Here is a 24,191-nt window from a genome sequence, read left to right as displayed (position 1 = left end):
TATGACTTCGGGGCAGGCTCAACGCCTGCTACAATATCTAGGTACACCAAGGTGAACTGATTCAGGGTGTCCTGGTAGTTTAGCAGATGAAAAAAAAAACCAAGCAGTTAAAGAAGTTTTTCAGCAAGGCAGGGATTGGGGGGATGATAACCCCTGAAGAACAATGAGGAGTTCCCAGGATACATTATCAACTGAATTCTAATTGCTAAACTCCTAGTAGATTTTTACCCAAAGTCCTTTTAATCCAGCTATGTACTATGTACTTAGAAAAGATACAACTGTCTCAGGGTAACAACATATTGATGAAGGTTGAGTATACAATTTTAGTTTTTATTTTCTCATTGCTCAATGTTGGTATCTTTCCATGGCTAGCATATTTTGAAATTTAGAAAATGTTCTGAAAATTAAATGGGGCCATAAAGTCAAAACAGGAAAAGTTACTAGGGCCAAGTAAAAATATTTGAAAGCTAAGAAAAGCAATAGAAAAGATGAAAAACAATCCTGATTTTTTCTGCCAGTTAACATAATTTGCCTAAAATCATTGGACATCACATCTAACTCTTTGGTCAGCTCCATTACTTAGCAAGAGAGATTCCCATTTCCTCCTTTTTTGACACCTTTGTTTTGTGTTTGGCTCCTCAGTAATGTTCTTCTATTTTTGACTTTTTATCTCTTAAAATCAGCACTTTTTCTTGACCAAGCCTTCCTCAGAAAGATTTTTAATACCAGCACCACACCATTGTGACATTGCTTCTCAAATATGCATAAGTAGCTCTCAGTTCTCCCACAAGCCTCCGCTCCCTGGTCCTTCTGCTTGGCTTTCAGACAGGCATCCAAATCAAGCAAGTTACTGACTTTATTCTCAAGTACAGTGCACACACACTGAAGTCCAAACACACAGAATCACATCTGGTTTTGCTGTATCAACATTACAGACCAGTGTCACCTCTGCTGGTCTGCTGGCTGGTCCCACCCTTCCTCCTGCTCAGACTATAGGTCCAGCCTTTCTTGGTTAAAGAGTGAGATGAGATACGACTGATAACCAGGTCACGATTACATTGGACAGACTCCTGTCTTAGAGCAGAAAACAATGACCCCATGTCCTTTATCCACTATGTAAGTTGTTTTCTTCCTGAACGCTGAGTGGGAGAGACACTAATATTTGCCTGATGGTTGTCAAACTTCCTTTGCTATATTGGAAACATATGTCTTATTTGTTCTACAGGGGCTGGCTACTTAGAGTTTACCTTAGCCTTAGAAAGGACTATGGAGGCCATGGACTTTTGGATTTTTGCAGTGTTGAGACTGTTAACACGATGGGGATGCCTGACATCAGCTTTACATTTAGCATTTGCTTTCGGAGGTGGCCATGAGCCCAGGGAGGCGAGGGACAGAATGCTGGGGTTTGATTGCAGGTTGCCCTGCAGTGTTTGAAATCATGGCCTCCAGTTGGTGCTGGTATTTTTGGAGGCCATGAGAATATGGGGCCAGGAAATCTGAAGTAGGTCATTTGGGGCAGGCCTTGAGGATTATAACCCCTTTTCACTCCAGCTAAAGATCTCAGCTTCCTGGTTTACTACAGTGTGAGAAACAGTAACCATGTGGTCGCATCCATCACTTCCCTGCCACAATGGGCTATACCCTCTGGAACAGTGCACAAAATAATCCTCTCCTGCCTGTCACAGTACTTTTCAGATATTGTCACAGTTGCAGAAAGTACTGAAAACCAAATGTTTATTATCAGACAGAGGTTCTGATCTCATCTCACCTGCATGCCCCATCCATCCAAAGGGGGAGGGGACTGAGTTTTCAGCATGAGATAAAGAATGTTAAGGTCCCAGATCTCATTGTCAGAGAGGCCTCCTCCTGCAACAGTGGGGGACAAATACAGAGGCCCAGAGCCAGTCATCATGCAGAGAGTGAGGGACCTCAGAACACTCAGCCCTAAATGGCATGTCTCTATCGAATCCCTGCCCTCAGGACTAAAGGAAACCTGCAGAAGAGGAGACAGAAAGAATTAAGAGTCAAAGAGGATGGAGGACACCAGAAAAATCTTCTAAACCTTCTAACTCTGTGTGATTGAAGCTCATCTGAACTCAGAGACGAAGGTAGTAACTACACACAAGGCCTTCTCAGGTCTGCACCCGATGGGGTCCTAGAGCTGAAAGGAGAAGCAGACAAATGCCCCCAATCCTAATCCAGAAGTTGCCTCCAGTTGATGACCACTTGGGAAAGAAAAGTGAGTTTTCTCCAAGGGAGTCTCATTAGGGAAGCAACTACATTTAAAGGTGGGGCTGATGCCCAGCAGTGGGTGCCACCGGAGAACGAACAATGGCGTCTTTGGAGGTTACTTGTCTCATAAAGTCAGGTTAGGGCTTTTGGTTTGTTTGGTTTGGTTTTTTGAGACAGGGTTTCTCAGTGTAGCCTTGATTGTCCTGGAACTCACTCTGTAGACCAGCCTGGCCTCAAACTCACAGAGACCCACCTGCCTCTGCCTCCTGAGTGCTGGGATTAAAGGTGTGCACCACCACCACCTGGCCAGGCCAGGTTAGTATATTTCTACTTTTTAATTTGATCTTATTTTTATTTTTATTATATATATATATATATATATATATATATATATATATATATTCTCTTTTTACACTATGGGTCTTTTTGCGTAAATATTGTGACTTCCAGTTTAGTGTTTCTATGAGATTCCTGAGTGTGTGAATAAGTGGGTCTCTGTGTTGGTTTCTTGTGATTTTTCTTGGGTTCTTTTTCTTCTGTTTGTTTTGTCCTATTCCAATATGTTAGTTTTTATTGTATCTTATTTTATTATTATTCCTTATAAACCTGTTTGCTTTTTAACAAGAGACAGAAAGGATAATGGATCCAGATGGGAGGAGAGGAAGGGAGGAATTGGAAAGAGTAGGGGAGGGGAAACCATGGTCAGGATACATTATATGAGAAAAAATGTACTTAAAGAAAAGGAGAGGTGTTCCCATGGCTCATAGCATTTCTGGCTTTTTCTCATATTAGTGTATTTGTGGTTGTACATGTGTGTATCCCTTGCATATAGTTGTCTCGTGTATTTTCTGGGAATCAATTCCAAGGCAACTCATTGCCAAAGGATAGTAATTATTTGTGGTTGCTCAAGTTCTATGTATAAAATAGCTGTCGTTATATATGACCTACATACACTTAGTGTACATTAAACCATCTGTAGGCTATTGGTCATGCTAGTTCAATGTAATGTTAGAGAACGGTGACATAAATTATCTACAGCAATTCATTGCAGATACAACTTTTTTTTTCTGAATAATTTTAATCTGTAAATATGGGCTGTAGACACAGCAGACAGTTGCCCGTTCTTTCTCTCTCTGCCTCTCCCCCCAGGACAGTGCTCATTAACTCCCATGTGCCCCTCCTTCCCACTTTCCTTTCTCCTCACTTTATCTCCCAGGCTTGCACCCACTTTGTTCCTACAATTTCACCTCTCCTTTCATGTCATATAAACAGACATGGTTTCATACTCCGGTATAAAATCCAGGCAAGAAAAATGAGAGAAAGCATGTGATGTTTGTCTCTCTGTCATTGCCTTAAATCATTTAATGTAATTATCTCCCATTGCCCTCATTTTCATAGATAATATATAAGTTCTTTCTAGCTAAAAACGCTCTTCTGTGCACATACATTTTCTTCATTTGTTACTGGTTGATGGGCACCCATATGGGTCCCATAGCTCGTGTGAAGAATAGTTCACACGATACTTATGAGCAAGTATCTTTGTGATGTTCTGACCTGGAGTCCTTCAGGTCAGCGCCCAGGATTGGTACTGCACATTCATGTTTTCCATCTATTTTTCCACAGTAGTTTCAGTAGTGACTGGATGTGTCTACATTGCTGCCAGCAATGGGTAGGGCTCCCTTTTCTCCACAGTCTCACAAGTATTTGTAGCTATTTGTGTTCTGAGTTACTGCCATTTCCCAGGGGATAAAATGGGGCCTCACAGTTTCAATTTACATTTTTCTAAAGCCTGCTGCTATTGGACATTTGCACATGATTATTGGATATTTGTATTTCATTCTTTGAGGGCTGCCTGCTCATTGAGCCAGTTCACTCACTGATAGAGAGGGTTTTTTCTTTTTGATATTTATTTGTTTACGTTCTTTGTACGTTCTGAGTGCTAACCCTCTGCTTGATAGCAAAGACCGACTCTCCCATTCTGTAGGGCATCTCTTCACTTGCTTCTTTCTTTTGCTGTATAGACATTTTCAGCTTTGTAAAATCCAACTTGTCAATTTTTGGCATTATTTCCTGAGTCCTTTTCAGAACCACCTTGTCTATGCCTATGTCTTGAGGCGTTCCTATAATTTTGCCAGTTTCAGTTCTTATAATAAGAGCTTTATCCATTTGCTGTTAATTTTATAGGGTGGTAGATATGGATCTAATTCCACGTTTTCCCAAATGCCATTAGTGAGTTCATCTCCTTTCTGATGTTTTGCTTTTAACAACTCTGTAAAAGTTAGGTGACTATAGTTGTGTGGGTTACATAGGGTTCTTTCTTTTGTGACAGTGTTTTGCTGTTTTGTTACTATGGATTCATAATATAACTTGAAATCAGGCATGGTGATATCTCTATCAGTGTTCTGTTTGTTTCATGTTGACTTTATTAGCATGTGTCTTTTGGGCTTCCATATGAATATTTTTATATTTCTGTGATAAATTATAACTTTGATGGGACTCTCATTAAATCTGGAGATTGTATTTGGTAGTATAAACATTTGTTGACAATATTAACCCTTTTAGTATACTACCAAAGGAAGCTTTCCCATCTTGCAGCATCTAGAATTTATTTCTTCAATAATTTAAAATTTTTGCTGTACATGTTCTTTCATTTCCTTGTGTTGGAAGGAGAGAGCTGCTTGTAGGTTTCTGGCCTCTTAGCCCTGAAATAATCACTCAGAAACTGTATTAATTAAATCACTGCTTGGTCCATTAGTTCTAGTGTTTTATTTGCCAATGCTTACATCTTAATTTAACCCATTCCCATTAATCAGTGCACCAGCACGAGGTTGTGGCCTACCAACATAGTTTCAGCACATCTGTCTCTGGCAGCAGCTCCATGGTTTCTCCCTGACTCTTCTCTTCTTTCTCCCAGCATACCTTTTAGTTTCCCCTGCCTATTTAGGTTTTGCCCTATCAACAGGCCAAAGCAGTTTCTTTATTAACCAATGGTATTCACAGCATAGAGAGGGAAATCCCACATCACCTCCCCTTTTCTGTTTAAATAAAAGAAGAAGGCTTTAACTTTAATATAGTAAAATTTTATGTAACAAAACGGGTATCAAGTAAGAATTATAGTTAAAATATTTATATCTACTTTATCTTTTATTATAACTAAAGAAAACTATAACTATCATGAAATTCTTCAACTCCATCAAAGACTCCAGAAGGATATAATATCACCTAAGCAAACAGGAAATACATTACAAGCAACTTCCAAATCTCTAGAAATGACAGACACATCTCACTGCCTGGACAGTTACTCAAGGTACTTCTGTACCATTGGGGCATCCAATCCTCAGCCTACAGGCCCATAGTATCCAGCAGATTTTTCCATGAAGCAGGAAATTTCAAAGGCAGTTCCACCTCTATTGGCAGTTTGTCAATCACTTTCTTCTGTACCTGCAGAATGTCTAGCAGACTCTCTCATGAAGCAGGAACCTCGAAGGACTGTCTCACCTTTAGGCAAGTTCAGCAGCCATTTCTCTGACTGGTCCTGCATATCCAGTTGAAACAGCATAACATCAGGCAGTCCAGGCAAGAGCAGTCCCTTGCCCAAATGGCTAGCAAATTCCATAAGGAGTCTCTTCACTGCCCATCTTCCTCTTAAAGTAATTGGTGCTGCCAGGAGCAGATGTGTCTCACTGTCATGAAATTCTTAAACATTTTAAATGCCATATTCTGAAGGTCTTTGAAAGATTTGGAGAATCCCTATCCATATGAAATATATCTCAGTGCATCTACAAATCAAACTAATATCACTACAAGCTCGACGATTATAGATGATTATCTATTAACCTGTATTTCTTAATTATATGATACATTTATAAATGTGCTACACAAATATAATACCTTAACCAAGAGCAGAAATATACATATAACAAAATTTACCTTAAGTTTATACCAATTAACCAAGATCCAAACCAATGCAAATCTCTATAGCATATCCCTCTTTAAATGTAAAGGAATATTTACAAACAACATTTGGGAATATGGGCATGGTTTTCTCCAAACTGCTTCCTGCTGTTATTTGTGTGAAGTAATTTTTTTGAGGGGTGTTCAAGGCAACCTTTCAGAGGGTCTTGGTTCATCAAACCATATTAGTCTGGAAGCAATCCACATGCTCTCGTCCTCCGTGTAAACAAAAGAAGAACCTCTTTTCCAAAGCAACATGTCCTTAGACTCAAATTTTGAATTCAAGATACCTTTGAAATATATATGTTGGCTTAGCGTAGCAATCCCCAGAATCAAATGTCTCTCTGCAGTCAAAAATTTAAATATAACACAATTATATGCATAATTCAGACTCTCTTTGCATATGTCATCTTTACATGGCTTATTTTTATTTATTCTTTAAAGACTGTTTTATTTATTTATTATAAACCATTTACTTCTTTTTATAACTCTCTATACTTCTTTTCTTCTCTCTTCTAAGCCTACGTACATTTATCCAACACTGTGACCCATTTAGAGGTCTTTTATGTCTGAATCTGTCCTATTGTGTATCTCTAATTATTTGCGGTCTTGAAGACTTTTTACAATGGTAAGCAGCTTGGTTGCAGCTGCTATGGATGCTGGCTCTGCCTCTCTCTCCATTTTCAAAATGGTGGAGGTACCATTATAGCCAGTTCTGGGACCACCAGGCAGGAGCTGTGCTCAGCACTTAAACTCTGAGAATGAACATGCAACACATAAACCTTTTTTAAAAAAAAAAATTCTGAGTAATAGTTAGATATTCCACGCAGAGCATTGCACTGCCTGGAAATATCTCTGTGTATGGCAGCAGGAATCCACCATGCTCTTCTGCCTGTGCACTCCTAGCAGTCCTGAGCCTGCTGCCTGCCTAGGGGAGGGGCACTGAACTGTGGGCATGGTCTCAGCTACTTTCCTAAGCAGGCGTACAAGCACCCAGGCCTACAAACCCCATTCAAATGCTCCATAGCTGGGCCTCCAGACGGAGTCAGAGTTTGCACCAGCAGCACAGCCCAGAAAGCTGGCATTTCAAAACTGCTGCTTTTTTTTTTTTCCTTTCTGTTACCACTGAATCAGGAAACCCTTTCTTAAAGGAGCCACAGCATGCTGCCAGCAAGCAAAGCCCATTTGGGAAAATAAATGTGGCTAAACTTTGTTTTTTTAGAGTCTAGAATTCCTTTCTAAGCCCTCTCAGGTTTTGCATGGGTTCAGTCAACCACATTGGTGTGGCAGTTTGTTGTAGGGAGGGAGTTGCTTGTTGGTTCCTGGCTGCTTAGCCCAGAAATAATCCCTCAGAAACTGTATTAATTAAATCACTGCTTGGCCCATTAGCACTAGCATCTTATTTGCTAACTCTTACATCTTAATTTAACCCATCTCCATTAATCAGTGCATCACCACGAGGTTGTGCAAAGTTTTAGCATGCCAGTTTCTCTGGCCGTGGTTCGATGGCTTCTCCCTGACTGCCCTTCTTTCTCCCAGCATGCCATTTAGTTTTCCCTGCCTACTTAAGTTCTACCCTATCAACAGGCCAGGATAGTTTTTTTTATTCATTAATGATAATCACAGCATACAGAGGGAAATCCCACATCATCCTTGGTAGTGTTCTTTCAAAGTATTTTATTTTCATTTTTGAGGTAATTATGAATAGGATTATTTCCCTGAATTGTTTCTTAGCATATTTATTATTGGTATGTAGAAAGGCTACTAAGTATTGTGTGTTAATTTTGTATCCTGCCACTTGGCTGGAGGCATTTATGGGATGTAAGACTTTTTCTGATGGAGTTCTTAGGCTTCTTTATATAAAGAATCTCTTCATCTACAATAACAGTAATGTGGCAACTCCATTTTACATTTATATCCTACATGTTTTCTTTGCTTGTCTTGAAGTTCTAGTTGAGATTTCAAGTGCTATGCCGATTTCAACGGAAAAACAGCAGTATAAATTTTCTTGCTATGTCTTTTTAAATTTTCTTCTCTAATTTCTCTCCTAATTGTCATTGTTAGTTTCTCTAAGACTTTGCCAATCCTGCTTACCTTTTCACAGAAGCAATAACTTCCACAGATACGCTATAGTTTTTCTCCATTTCATTAACTTTTCACCGATTTCAGTTATTTTTTTCCATCTACTGATTTGGACTTGGCTCGCCCCCACCCACCTCAATGCTCCAAGTTACATCATTAAGTTGTTTGCTTGATAACTTTTCTAATTGTCAATGTAGGCACTTGTGGCCGTAAAAATCCCTTTTAGGACTGTTTTTATCGTATCTCGTAGATTTTGCTATGTTGTGTTTTCATTTTGTACAATTCTAAACATATTCTGATGTTGTTTTGATTATTTTGGTAAACAACTGATTATTTTGCAGTGTGATGTTCATTCTCTAAGAGTCTTTTTCTTTTGATGCCCAATTCTTTTCTATCATGGTTAAACAGAATACTAGAAATTATTTCAATTTTCCTTGCTAAGACCTGTTTTGTACACTGTTGTCACTTGCTTTAAAGAAAGTTCTATGAGTTTCTGGGAAGAATGCATTTTTAGGTTCTGTAAATGTCTGTTAAGTCCATTTAATCTATAATGTCATTTTACTCAAATATTTGTTAGAATGGCATGACTTTTAGTAAGAATGGGGTATTGAAGTCACCACTATCGTCGTGTTAGTGTTAATCTATGTCTTTAAATCTAGTAGTGTTTGTTTTATAAATTGGGTAGACCCCTGCTCAGTGTGTACATGTTTAAAACTATCATGTGCTCTTGATATATTTTTAATTGGCTTGTTTTGATAATCTTTATCTCTTCTAACTAATTTTGGTTTGAAGTGTACTTTTTCAGCTATACCTACTTCTTGTCTAGCTCCATTTGCTTAGAACACCTTCTTCCGTGGCTTCATTTAATACCTTCTTCCATGGCTTCACTTTCAAGTTGTGTCTGTCTTTGTTTGTGAGGTGCTATTCTTGGAATTTGTCAACAGATGAATCCTGTTTCTAATCCAAACTACTACTCTATGTCTTTTGATTATGCAACTGAGATCATTAATAATCAAAGTTATTTTTGAAATTCTTCACTAATTTCTATCATTCTATCAATTTTGTAGTGTTTGGTACTTTTCTATCCTCACTAATTACTATTCTAGTATGGCTTATTCTTTTTGCAGCTTCATGAAGGTTTTTAACTTTAAGTTCACTCAAAAGGATTCCTTAGGTATCTGGTAGAACTGGTTTAGTGGTTGTTAATTCTGTTTTCTCTGTGACCTCTTATAGTATTTGGGTTTTCCATAGTGCTTTTAATCTTATTACTGACTTTTTTATTTCCAACATTTTATATTTTTTAGTATTTCTCTTTATTGAGTACCACTGACACAGACTATACTGACCTTTCTGTTCATCAGTTTTGTGTCTTTTCATGAGTCTCTCTCTCTCTCTTTCTCTCTCTCTCTCTCTCTCTCTCTCTCTCTTCACGCTCTGCATGGGTCTTTGGAACTCTCTCTCTCTCTCTCTCTCTCTCTCTCTCTCTCTCTCTCTCTTTCTCTCTCTCTCTCTGTGTGTGTGTATGTGTATGTGTGGTATGTGAGGTGTGCCCGCTCTTGCACTCCTACTTATGTGTGCACATGGATGCCTGTGGAGTCCAGATCAGGTTTTTGGATGCCCTGGAGCTTGAGTTACAGATGGTTAGGAGCTGGGAACTGAACTCAAGTCCTCTGCAAGAGCAGCAAGCACTCTTAACCACAGAGCCATCTTTTAATCATCTCCAGTTTCTTTAAATATATTCATTCTTTTGATTCTTTTCTGGGATTTCATCTATTTCACTTGCATTGAAGGACATTGCTGTAGAATTAGTGGTTTTTTGGAGGAGTCATAATGCCTTGGGTTTTCAACTGTCTTCTGAATTTTGTTGTTGAGACTTGCAGGACTGTGGCTAGGTTGTTGGTTGCATTTTTTTTTCTTAAATCACCTTTATTATTTCAGCAGCAGAGTTTTCAGTTTTCAAGAGAGGTAGGTTATAAAGGGTTGAGGGTCTCTTTTTTCCCAGCTACAGTTTTCAATACTCGTCTGAAGTAAATCAGCATACAGTCACTATCAGAGTTTAGGGCAGTTATGAATGTGCACTAATAATCAGGGAAAAAGCATTTACCCTTAAGTTCTGATCAAGAACATTGATAGCACATATTATATTAAGATATTAATTACTATTGACTTGAGTGGAAAGAGCTAGTGACTAGTATTTTGGTGGCAGTGGGGGTGGAAAATGGGGATAAAAGGTGTCTTATGGTAGATTTACTAAAGGCAGAATAACAGAATGAGGTAAGGAAATGTCATTAGACACCCTAAAAGAATACCACATCTCAAAGCTGGGCTGTGGAGACTCCACAAACCTGTCTAGGCTTTTATCCTTGAAAAGTTCACCAAAGGGGGTAAAACAAAACAATCAAAAGCATAAATTAAAAACGGGTATAGGGAAAGGGTTGGTGAAACAGTTCAGGAGACATTTGCTGCCAAGTTTGTTGACCTGTGTCAGTACATGGGTATGGAAGGAGAGAACAGCCAGGAAGTTCTTTGACTTCCACACATGTGCTGTACATGTGTATACACACAAACATACACACACACACACACACACACACACACACACACACACTGAATGCAGTTTTAAAGCAAAGAGGGGGTATGGAACAGAGCTGGCCTCTTGAATTGACATGGGATGTGAATGAGGACAGACAACTGTGAAGGGGAAAAGGCTGGCTGGGGGAACAGTGTTGGAGTGGAGCCTGGACTCTCCTGGCATTCGTCTTGCAACTTCTCCCAGACGCTTATGGAATCCCTGAGTGTTTCTTCACCAGGTCAGGTCCTATTAGTGAGCTGTCTTTCACAGATGGGGCCACAGTTGCTGCTCAGGTCATGGATGCTTCTAACACCTCTAAATTGCACGTCACAGTGCTGGCCCTGCTCGTGGATGTTCTTTCCTGGTCAGGCAGCCCACGTGAGACTTCTCTGTCTTCTGAAATGCTGTGTGGTACCACCTCCGATTCTTCCCCAGGGTCTAAAGTTACAATCTTCTGAGAGTTGCTGTTGGGTTCTCCCCATTTTAGTTCCTGGAGATTCTGGCCAACCACGTACGGATACCACATGTCATCTTGGATCTCCCAGTTTTATCACTTTCTGTTAACATATTTGAGAAATCTCTCCACGATAAAAGTTACTGATGTTTCCTTTGTCAGCTAATATTTCCTCTATTTTGTGAAACACTGCTTGAACGGAATATGTATGTATTCTCTGCTAGCAGGCTGTAGATTTTCGATATAACCCCAAATATTATTTTATTCTATCTATCTATCTATCTATCTATCTATCTATCTATCTATCTATCTATCTATCTATCTATCGTCTGTCTATCTATCTATCTATCTATCTATCTATCTATCTATCTATCTATTGTCTATCTATCTATCTATCTATCGTCTGTCTGTCTATCTATCTATCTATCTATCTATCTATCTATCTATCGTCTGTCTGTCTATCTATCTATCTATCTATCTATCTATCTATCTATTGTCTATCTATCTATCTATCTATCGTCTGTCTGTCTATCTATCTATCTATCTATCTATCTATCTATCTATCGTCTGTCTGTCTATCTATCTATCTATCTATCTATCTATCTATCTATCGTCTGTCTGTCTATCTATCTATCTATCTATCTATCTATCTATCGTCTGTCTATCTATCTATCTATCTATCTATCTATCTATCTATCTATCTATCTATCTTTCCTTGAACTTGCTGGCCTTGAACTCACTACGCAGCTGGGAATGACCTTGAACTACTTATCCTCCTGCCTCCATCTCCACACTGCTGGGATTATAGTGTGACACACACCCAGTTTTTAATGTGGATTGAACCCACTGCTTTGCGCATGCTAGGTAAGCACTCTATACCACCTGAGCTACACCCTTGGCCTGAATCTTCTTGATCTGTTTTTCTCCTGCAGCATTGCCTGTAATATTTTCTTCACAAAAGTGAAAAATTTCATCTCCGTAACAGAGATAAATGCCAGTAGCATTAAACACTGTCCTTTAATGTCACATTTAGTACTTTGGGTCTTGAGATCTGTCTAATAACGTAGCTTTTCTGCTGATGTTAATTTTTTTTTTGATTTTTTTTTGATACACTCCCCTCACCCCCAAATCCAATTAGACAGGGCTCAATGGAGGTGGTGTGAAGACAAATGAAGCCGACAGACCTCTCCAGAAGCCAAACCATGCTTTAAGCAGAGCAACTGCACAGTTGCTGTCTCTAGAAGTGAGACTGTGCATACCTGGCCTGGGGGCGGGGGTTGAAATTTTTATCTGATGGAGAAAGGAGAGCTTTGGAGATGGAGAATTCCATCTGCAGTCTGGAAGTGGGAGATATCCGTGGGTTTGGTGTGTGGCCCTCCTTAGCGGAAGCTTCCACAGGTGTTACCTACCCATCAATCAGCTCCCCTCTCCACAGCTCCTCAGTCCACCTGAGGCTCTAGGTCACCAACCCTTCACCCTCCACTTTACCTTTTCTCAATTGCTCTGTGTTCACGCCTTTTGTTCACGTATATAGCTGGATTTTATTTTGTGAGACAAATTGTATACACTTTTGGCAAAAGGACACATGCACCGGGAAAGAGGAATACAGTCTAGACATGAAGACAGAGGTGTGGAGCAGGGGCAGCTGCGATATGAGGGAGGCGGAGGAAGGAAAGTCACGAAATATATTTTGTTAGAGTACAATCGCAATGGTGTCCCACACAGTCTGTGCTGATAACAGGAAGTCAATCAAAACCAAAGCGAAAAGAACTAACTGTTCACAGTTAGGCTTTGTTTGTGCTCAACTTTAGCATATTTTATAATTATGTGCATTCTGTAGCAGTTTTTGGTGTTTTGTATGGTATGTGCTCTGTTTAATTTGAGAGTTGAGAAGGGTTGTGCGTACTGTACGTCTTACACGTGTGGCTATATATTTTCATCTTTTTACTTTGCCTTCCATTTTATTACTTGGCTTCTCTGTTTTTGTTGCAGATAAACACACCCTTGATTGCCAGCCAACAAGCCTTTTTTCTGCTTTTTTTTAAATTTTTGAGATTATACTATCATCACAACAGTTCTCCCTTCCCTTCCTCACCTCCAAGCCCCTGTTCTCCACTTTAGTTTGGATCTTTTAACTGGTCTACTGAGGCTCAACCTGATACGAGACCTGGGGGTACTCTTTAGGTTGATACACTTTTCTTATTTAAATCTATTCTCTTTTAAGAAGCTTGACATTTTGCTTAATTTCCTATAAACTTGTCTTTTCCTTAAACTTCTTTTCGAGATCAGCTAACTATATTTTTAAAATTCTAAGTCTATCTTTATCCACTTATTTTTTTTTTTTAGTTTCTGATTCAAGGCAATTTTCATAACTGGAGTGCCACTTTGAGGGTGTGAAATTATATTTAAAGTATTGTGCTTGCATTCCTTGGAGAAGGTTCCCCGAAGTGAAGTGTGTGCCTCCCCAAGGAGCTTGGCGGTACCTATGAAACTGGTGATTGTCCAATCCCATAATGATGGAATATTGCTTGGCAAAATATTTCACAGACATAATTAAATTACCCATCTGACTTCAAGTTGGGTAGGCCTGAGCTAAAGAAGGAAGTCTTAAGAAGACAAAAAGGTTGGCCAGTTCTTCCCTCTTGGCTCGCAAGAAACCAAAAGCCACAGTGCTGAAAACGTGTGTATGGTTTTCAAACCGGACAGTAGGGAGATGATGGAAGGTGAGCGGCCTGACATTGGCAGTGGTGGCTCAGGATGAAGTGAGATTGGCCGCTGGACACTGGAGGAGGCAGGATCCTAATGCAGAAGCAGGGAGCTCAGCAAGATTGCAAGAGTGTGGAAAGTAAAAGAAGCGGTCAGCAGCTTTGCTCTATGTTAGGGGAGAGGCTGAAGGGGCCATCTGGTCGGTTGCGCTGGGAAGATCCGGGCCAGGGAGCTAAATGGAGGAAGCAGCTGCTAAGGAGGAACCAGAACCAGATGAGGCTGAGAGTCCTTAGTCTCTCTAGATGACAAAGGAGCCTAAAAATAAGAAGTGGCTGCTGACAGCTTTCATCGAGGAAAGGCTTAGTATGCATGAGAATGCAGCCTTTTGCAAAAACTGCAGGATGACCTGAAGATTCGCCTATTCACTGCACACAAAGAGCTCTTTCAAGAGATTAGGGGCGGGATCCTCTCAGGAAGTGTAAGCTCCTCGTCTCTCAATGACCTCCGCAGGCGCCAAAGGCTGACTCATGGTTATCTTGAAAAGAATTGTGGCTATGGCTTTTGTTTAATGAAGTCTAATCCGTGGAAAACCCACAACGTTTTTACGAAATTATTTCATCAGAAACCAGCAAGTTTGGACGACAAGGGACAAAGAGAGGACAAAAGAAAGGAGGCTGATAAAACATGAATACCATTCGTGTCTACCTTTCCTGGGACCAAGAAGGGAGGCTAAGGCAGTGGGACCAAGAGCTGGTGGACAAATCTCAGAGCATCTAATCTGAAACAGGCAAACCTCTCATTCTCCCAGAAGGCTTTTGTCCTGTTGTAGGGACCCTTATTCTTTTAGCTTTCTTTCTTTCTTTCTTTCTTTCTTTCTTTCTTTCTTTCTTTCTTTCTTTCTTTCTTCCTTTCATTCATTTATTCTTTCAATCTTACTGCATTCTAGGCTTATAAAGACGTACGGCTTCCAGTTTTGTAGATTCGCAGATAGATGTGGGACCACAAGGTAAGAAGTGGGTTGGGTACTGAACCCCACAGAAACTGTTCTGAGCATTCCCTTGCCTAAGGCCAGGAGCAGCAGAGCAGGGAATACTGCCGTTTCTTTGTCATCTCCTAAATGTGTCCTTTGCCCAAAGGGGCTGTGCCTGGTGGGGAGATGGAAGCTGAAGCTGGAGCCCAGGATAGACCAGCTGCCCTGAGCAACAACCCCTCTCCCTATCCCTCACCCCAGTTTCTGCCCTGAGTCCTTTTAAAGGCCTCTGTAGCAGCAGCTCCATGGTATCCTATTTCCATCCATACAAGAGCACCCGCATCTCACCCACCCCACGCTCCTATCTACGCGTTCATAATAAAACTCTCCCTGAAACTCATCCTCTGTGGTCTGTGAATTTTGGTATTTGGACATGTCCAACAGGAATGCCATCGACTTGGGGAAGCTATGGTAGCCATCACATCTGAACAGTTGTCACTTCTGGAGAGGGCTCTGTTCTCAAAGACACCCCAGGATTCTCACGTCGACTGCAATCCAGAGCTTCCTTGGAGTCCAATACAGAGCCAAGAGAGGAAGAGAATTTGGGACTCAAGCTGAAAGGATGAGGCACAGACCAGAAGGGAAGGTTTTGGGTTGGGGAGACCGAGATGGAACCTAGATAATCCCGGCTTAGACTCCTGACCTTTAGATATTACAGATAATGAATAGTTTGTGGTGGTTTTACTCAGCGTGGTAGAAATGAGTTTTCTGTTGCTTTGTGATTGGCCTTCAAGGGAGGGAACTACTTGAGATTCCTTATGTGTTATTTTATTTTCTATAGAGGTCCTTATGGACTCAACCTGTCTTTGTTTTAAATCCTTTATTAGACTTATGGTGTGTGTGTGTGTGGAAGGGAAGGGCACACATGTGCCATGCCATGCGTGTGGAAGACAGAGAACAATCAGGGGACTGCCCTCTTCTTTCACACTGTGGGCCCCAGGAACAACCTCTGTTCATAAGGCTTGGTGGCAGGCATCTTTACCCACTGGACCCTCTGCTGGACTTTGGACTTGATTTTCTACTTTTAGAATATTGTTTTTGCCTCAAGCTAGTATAACTAACAGTTGCATGGCACAGGGGTCAAGCAGTGTAAGAAAAGGAGGTGCATGAGCCATTTTGCTTAGTTTGTTTCAATGGGAGGAATGGTGGTGATTCCCCCTCAGACTTGGTAGCTTTCTTTTATGTTGAAGAACTTTAATCAACTCAACGTCTGTACTATGTAATTGCCAGTAGACATATCTTCTTTCATGTATGATAAGTCTGAAGAGCTATGCAAAACATATCAGTAGTTACTAGGTCTGAGAGGTTCTTTTTGTGCATGTGTATGTGAGTGTGCATGTGTGTGTATGTGTGTGTATATGTGTATATGATGTATGTGCTAGGATATGAATGCTACAGAGTATTCATGGAGGTCAAAGGACAAGGCTGTCGAGTCAGTGCTCTCCTTCTAGCTTAATGTAGGCTTGGGGCTCAAACTCAGGTCTCCAGACTTGCAGAGCGAGCATTTTTCCCAACTGAATCGTCTCGCAGCCATCCCCAACCCTAGGGACTCTTATTAGCAGTTTTATTTAAAACTTGTTCCATTAGGCATGCATTAGTGACATAGCCCTATTAACAGAAATGGTGACATTAATATTAGCTACTGGTTATTATGGGCTGCTCTTTTATTTATTTTTATTTTTAAAGTTATTGTTATGAATTATGTCATAATACATCAAACAAACTATTTTACACAAATGATTTCACTGTGTGATAAAATTTCTTAGTTACACATTATAATTCTCTTTTGAGATTAGTTCAGATAAAGTATTGTTTCATATGTCATACATTAAAATGAATTTTTATGGGAAACCCAATTATGCTCCTGGAATGAGAGTCCAACTTTTTACTTCTTGAATATCATCATGGTGGACATATTGAACTTTCACTGTGGGCCACACACTGTGGAAAGTCTTCCCCAAACATGATCCTGTGTAGTGTTTCCCATATAGAAGGAAAGCTACAGTTTGCAAAGTATTCACAACACGATTAAGAAGGAAACCTCGGTTTTAAATATAGAGTTCTAGGTACTTCCAATGATAGCAGCTATGACAGACGTTTGTGACTCCTCCTACTGTTGTCTTGCTGTTGTCTGTGTGAGGAAGATGTTGACCTTTGTCTCAGGGCTCTGCTGCACCCAGATGACAGGATACACATGGAGCCTGGTGGTCCATGGTGGGTCGTGGAATATTCGAGCACTTTCTTATGGTACAGCAGGAATTCGAGGCAGACCATGTAAACTAATTTCTCAAGCTGTTTTGTATGAAGTCAGAAGAGTTAGTGACCCTTGCTAGAACCTAATTTTTTGTGTTATGACTTAAAACTCTCTGCTTGGTTGACTGTGGATATGGCCAGTAATTTATCTACTCAATGTGTCTCCTGGGTCCCGTAAAGCCAAATTATATTCAGTTTTGGATTAGGAAAATGTTTGATTAGGCTCTGCTTCACATTTCCTTTTCCCTGGTACATTCCACTCCGGGAATGCTCTTACTGAGAGAGTTTAAAAACAACTTTCTAAAGAGTTCCTCAGTCTGGGTCAGACCCTCTTCATGGCCCCACACCTGGGATGTGGCCCACATTTACCCGAAATACCTGGACCCCTTTTATCCAAGGACTTTGTAAGCATTGCTTGGATCACACCCCACCTCCCAATCCACCCCACCCCTGCTCAAGGCTTGAGCAAATGCAAATTTGTTTTCAAAAGAATTGATCTTTTTCTCTTCTCGGGGCTGGTGGGACACAGGCAGTGTTTTGCCTTTTGATGGAGGCATGGCTTTGTTTTCTTTTGGGAAAGCAGTTCCATGTTGTCTCATCAGAAAGGTGAACACAGAAAGGGGCGTGCAGAGAGCTGTTGACTTCGCTGCTGCGTCCAGGAGGTGCTCACTGTAAATTCTGAGCTGGCTTCAAGCTGTGGGATGGTTTCCCAGGCTACCCAGCCGGTGACTGTCTCCCTCTTTCAGTCCGGGCTTTGCCTTCTGGAGAACTACGTTCACTACTAAAAGTCTCCAAAATGAACAGCTTAATTTTTTGCGTGGCCCCGAAGTGATATTTTAATCCTGAGTAAACAGGAGGTTTGGTGACTGAATGCAGTGCAGATGTTCCTAACTGGCCTCTCAAGCCTCGAAGCAGTTCGTGCTTTCAAGAGACAGAGTTACCGAAAGCTTTTATAAATATAAAGGAATCCAACAATATCTGGAAAAACACATTTTCTTCCTTTGAAATTTTGTTCTAGAGCTTAAAAGATTAAAAAACAACAACAACAACAAACCACCTTAATTTATACAGAACATTGTGGTAGTCTCAAAATCTGTTTAGTAGATTTACAACCTTGATGTAACTTGGATGTAACAGAGACTTTTTCTTTTTTTGAGACAGGGTCTCATGTAGCTCAGGCTGTACGATGTACTATGCAGTCAAGGATAGCGTTGAAGTTCTGCTTCTCCCATCTCTACCTCCTAAGTGCTGGGATTACCAGTGTTCACAACTACACCATTTTCAAAAACACAACGACCTTTCTTCCTCCTTCTTTGTTGTCTTCTTCATACTATTATGAAATAGCTAGCCGGCGCAGGTGAAGACGGAACACAACGAACCCCACTTAAGTGTTTATTAAGAGAAAAGAGACGTGCACGCAGGCCTGAGAAAGTTGGTGAGAGAGAGCGTGGAAATGAAGTGTCCACTTTTTAAAGGCTGTCTAGCGCATGTGCAGCAGGGGGTGGGGGTGCTGACATAGCTATATCATATGCAAGTGACGGAGCTCACGCATGCATGCAAGGGCTGCGACGTACGTAGGTGATGTGACCATGCCACATGTAGGTCACGCAGCGCCTTTTAAGGACCCTAGGTGGCTATGTATTTTGCCTGAGAACTTATCTGTGCCTGTGTGACCCAGGAACCTGGAAGTGCCCGCTACTGCTGTGTGGCTGAAACCATAACACTATGTCTAACTATGTCCAACAGCATCAACCACAGTACTGGGGGTGGGTCTTCAAACTGTCTTTGTTATTCAGGGCAAAAGATAGGAGTCACCAAAACTGGGAAGAGGGAGGAAAACGAAGAACGGCGAGTTAGGAGGCATACTAAAATGAAGGATGCAGGGGGGCTTGAGAGACCTCACTGATTTAACAACTAATGGAATGGGCTGCACTTTCCACCCTCGGTGTGAAACTGAGTTTTCTTAGCCTTATGTAAAACTTTGTAGTCCACACACATTGGTTTGACCCTGTGTTCCTCTTAGCTATATGGGGTCACTTATTCAAACCTACTTCCTTCAAAGTTGAGGATCATTTGCAAGAAATCTTTATTATGTACCTAAGAGACCATTGTAAATACCCTTGGAACTGACTTGAGTTTAGTAACCTCAGGAGTTGTCAACATTCAAAATAAACATCATACACCTTGGATGGAAATGTTGTTGCCTCAGAAACAATTGCCCTCAACATATTAGAAACAATCTCAGAATCACAAAGAGAGACCACTGGATGAAGTGTCTTTGCAAGGTAAAACTTCACACTATCAAGAGGATGTGCTGCTCACAAAATTGGAGGATCAAGCACCAGGAGTCAGGAAGTGCATTTGACTTTTCTTCTAAGGAAGGTATTGACTGTGTCTATTAGTCCTTGGCTGGGGTCTGACCTCGCAGCCTTTTGAGACTGATTAGTAGATTAGTCAAGATTCCCTAGAGATACAAAACTAATAGAATGGATTCATATCTATCTATCTATCTATCTATCTATCTATCTATCTATCTATCTATCTATCTATCTACCTATCTATCTAAAGGGTATTTATTAGAGTACCTTACAGACTGTGGTCCAGCTAGTCCAACAGTGACTATCTACCAACGGAAAGTGCAAGAACCCAGTAGTTGTTCAGTTCATGAGACTGAATGTCTCAGCAGGTCTTCAGTATATGCCAGAATCCCAAAGAAGTAGGCTTTATGCCAATGAAGGAATGGACTTGCCAGAGAGAGTAAGAGCAAGTAGGTAAAAATGGCAAGCATCCTTCTTCAGTGCCCTTTATATAGGCTGCCAGGAGAAGATGAGGCCCAGATGAAGGATCTTTCCACTTCAAAAGATCTAGATTAAAATGGATCTTCCCACTTCAAATGATTCAGTTAAGAAAAATCCCTCACAGGTGTATCCAGCTGCTTGGGTTTTAGTTCATTCCAGACATAGTCACGGTGACAGCCAAGAATAGCCATCACAACCCATTTGAGAGGATTGATGCAAAGAAAGTGAGTGCGGGAGGGGTCAAGAATGTAGTAGGGCCTTTGTATAAGCCAAAGTTTTACTGCATGAGGGATTTTAAAACATTTGCATAAAAGTCTTACATAGTGAGGGAGAAAAAATGAAATTCTTTATTATAAAGTAGTTATATAATATTTGATAGAAAAGATTCATGTTTAATTTCTTACAAATACCTATTCTTATTTTTAAACATTCTTTTCTTCACACTCACTGAGAGGTTGGCCCTCTTTTCCTGTCCTGTCTTGGGATAAGAAACTGCAATAGGGAGGGGGTGATGGTCTAATAATAGTTGACTCAATAAGCTGGAGTTAGGCCCCTAGTACAAGGAATTGTTTTTATCTATTTCATTAGTAAGGTTTACTGTAAGCCTGCCTTCCTTGGGGGTCTCTTGCCCAGGAGATTGACCCAGCTCCCCTGGAATGTTGGGTCTGCATCCAGCCCAGAGAATCTATTCTCTTCACCAGGAAGAATTTTCTCTTAACAGGTCTTCACTGCTATTTTAACACTCACGTTTGATTTCCTTACAGATACCGACTCTCATTTTTAAACACATTCTTTTCTTCAAACTCATTGAAAAAACTGTTTCTCTAAAGAGTAGAGACATTTAGGAACCAAGTCGTAGATCAGAGCTCTCCAGATGCCATCTTTGGCCTCAGGGGAGGATGTAACTGCCAGAGTCCCAATGGCACCCTTCCCCAAACTGCTTATTTCTACCTCCTGTTCATACTATTGATCTCCCCCTGAAGAGGTAACCCTAACTGCTCCATGGGATCGGAGTGATAATTGATCTGCCTTCTTCAAACTGAATTTTAGGTGTTGGGTGTGGCCATTTTGGGGTACCCTTTCAGAGGGCCTGTCTAAAAGATTCCAACTATAAGATGTAGGAGAAAGGGATGTCCTTGACCTGTGTCTGGAAAGAGATGTGAGGGAGAAGACAAATTACCAGCATGACAAACCTCAAGTCGGGAACCAGAAGAGGCTAGAATACAAGCTATTTTAAGGCATACAAATCAAAGTCCATTAACATCTCTTGATGGGATCACAAGGGCGTCTTCCTTCTCTTGGGCTCCTTATTTTTTTTAAATTTATTTTATTATTATTATTATTTGACTTCCAAGTTTGGTTTCCAGTATGATGAACCCATGACCTGCTTTCATGCCCTTTAATGCTGCCTGAGTGGTTAAAAATCAGAGTGGTGTCCCTTTCATATGACTTGCAGGTCAGAAGGGAGGCATTTAACCATCATTTAAAATTTAGATGAAAAACAATAGTAGAACTGTCTCTCTTGGCTGTAGGTGTGTCTTATAACTGGGCAACAATTTTTTTTTTTGTTAAGAAGGAAATGATTAGTGAGCTCTAGTTGTCCAAATAACATCTCATATCAACTGATGCCTAACATCTGGGGAAAGCAATCCCTTGGACTGTTAGAAAATCATCTTAGTCATTCTTTCCTGCTGGGTGTTTAAGGCCATGCAGGTGGCCAAAATGAAATCTTTCTTTCCTCTTAGGGCCAACGGAGGGTCTGGTCCTCAGGAAACACTTGGGCTTGAGAGAAACCTCTGACTCCTCCAGCCTTTCTTTACCAGTTGTTCCACGTATGTGAGGAAAAGTCCAAGGTCTTGCCTGACCACCGCTTTACTTGGAAGCAGTGAGGAAAATCTCCCTCTGTATTGACGCCCCTCTTAGCCAGCCTGAGGGCACATCAATTCTTATTTCCCTCATGTATTTGACACTGAAGTTTGAAGGTGTGACATAGAGTTACCCAGCAGTAGCTTATTTATGTGGCTCTAAAGGTCGACAAAGAGGTTGGTGAAAAACACGGAAAACAAAATGGAAGCCACGTGAGGAAGAGCTGGTTGGTAGCATCGGCTGTACAAGAGAAGGAAGAGACCAGGAAGAGGACAGGGGAGCAGCCATTACAAAATGACAGGAAGGGTTTCTAGAACTAAGAACTACAGCAGTCTACCTCAGCACGAGTTTCTGGAAGGGGCTGCCCAGGAAGACACAGTGGGATGTGGTGGGTAATAGTCATGGGGCTGTAGGTGGCCTCAGAGCAGAACCTAAGTCAGAGCCCTGGGGAAATGATTGTAGGTGAAGTCGCAGGCCAGGGAATGCAGACAGCTCCACACTGGATTCCGGTTGTCCTTCCCTAGCTCATTCATGGGGAGATGTAACTCCTGATCTCGCTGATGGGCCTCCAACGATAAGGTCTGCGTTACTCTCTGTACAGTTCGCACACCACTGTACCGGATGTACCGGATGCGAGCCGGGCAAGGGTCTAGAGATTGAAAGAACACACAAAAGACCTGGGTCATTTGAAAGGAGATCAGCCGAATGCCGTTTATTCAAGCTTAGGAAAATCCTTATATACCTAGCTGCTGCACATGGAATTCTTCCCTTGGCAGGTGGGAAATTGCCAAACCCAAGATGGACTAAACCTGCGCTATAGCTAATCACCAGGCAGGGCAGAAGGAGCACAGGAACAAACAGGATGTTTTAGCAGGCTGGCCAGAAACTGTCCTCAGGATGAAACCCAGGAGCAGGGGTAGACTCATAGGCCCTACAGGGAGAGGTCTTGAGGCCTCTACACGCCTTTGGTTTGGGGTTTGCTCTGGTTTGGGTGACTATGATTTCAGGATGCTTCATGAGTAGACAGTGACGGCTTCCTGGAAACCTGTGAGATTCTAGCTCTAAGAGAGATGCTTTAATGGATCTGGTTTGTTTGATCCAATTCTTGTCAATGTTTTTGTTTCTATTTTATAATCACAAAATAGCTATTAGTTGGGAGGCTCAGGACTGCAATAAGGCCCAACTCCCAAACCTATTTTCTTTTTACTACATCTTGGTGGTACTGTTTGGAGATTGCTTTCATCTGATTAGATTGTGTGTGCAGTCCAACATGGTCACTGATGACACTGGGGTTCTGGCTGGGGACCGGTGCCTGACTCCTCTGACCTCCCCCTCTACCACACAAAGAAATTTCAGATGGTTGGTAGTGCACCTTGCTAAGCACCTTGGAGCAAATGTTCAAGCTACTAACTTCTTAAGAGTCTAAAAAGTCTCAGGTAAACAGCAGTTCTGACCTTAAAAGTACATCAGTTGATCATGGCTTAACTTTGTGCAAGTAGGAGTGACCTATAATTTAAAGATACAGCAATGAACTTGTAACTCAACGGAAACAGAATGTAAATCTTACTAATGCCACTGCTGGCCAAGAACTGTCAACAGCAGGCAGATTGATTCTTTAGTCATTAGGTTATCTAGGAAGATATTTGGTGTCTTCTATATTTGTGGATTTCAGTATGGTTTGGATCTTCAATGACCCCAAAGGACCACATGTGAAAAACTTGGTTAATATGATGCCAAACGGAACCTCGAGAAATGGTAGATATGCAGAAATCAGCGGTCTGTCCTAGGCATGGGATAACCTCTATTTTCATATATATACACACATGACACATAATTTTAGTTAAGACATATAAAATATTTAAAATTAGTAAGATATTCGGATAAAACTTGAGATGTCTAAGTCTTAAAGTCATGCAAGAAGGGAAAAGATGAAAGAAATTTCAAAAGGCTTGTAAGTTAGTTGTTCCAAGTTGGGTCAATAGCTAAATCTCACCAGGTGCAGGTTTTGGTGGGGTGGGGATAGACAATGCAAAGCACAAGACTCACCCTTCCTGGAATGTTCTTCAGTGTCAACTGCACTTGTACGGCTTCCTGAGTCCGCTGGGAATGGAGGAGCCGTCCATCCAGGTCTGATGACGGCAGAGGACAGGAAAGGCTTGAAAGGCAGGAAGGAGCTAGGGGAGCGTCTTAGTGTTGTTCATCACTGAGACCCAGGTCATGGAAACCTGTACGCCATTCCACGTC

At 41.1% G+C, this 24,191-nt stretch overlaps 1 pseudogene; it reads right to left on the bottom strand.

Annotated features, from left to right (window-relative positions):
• Positions 1-22,378: 22,378 nt before the first annotated feature.
• Positions 22,379-24,191, bottom strand: part of LOC125410395 (small ribosomal subunit protein eS6 pseudogene) — a 112,978-nt pseudogene continuing 111,165 nt past the window's right edge.

This window comes from Myodes glareolus, chromosome 8, assembly GCF_982192425.1.
Source record: "Myodes glareolus chromosome 8, mMyoGla1.1, whole genome shotgun sequence".
Classification (NCBI taxonomy): Eukaryota; Metazoa; Chordata; class Mammalia; order Rodentia; family Cricetidae; genus Myodes; species Myodes glareolus.
Note: the sequence above shows the minus strand (reverse complement) of the source record. Positions and strands in the feature narration are given on the sequence as shown.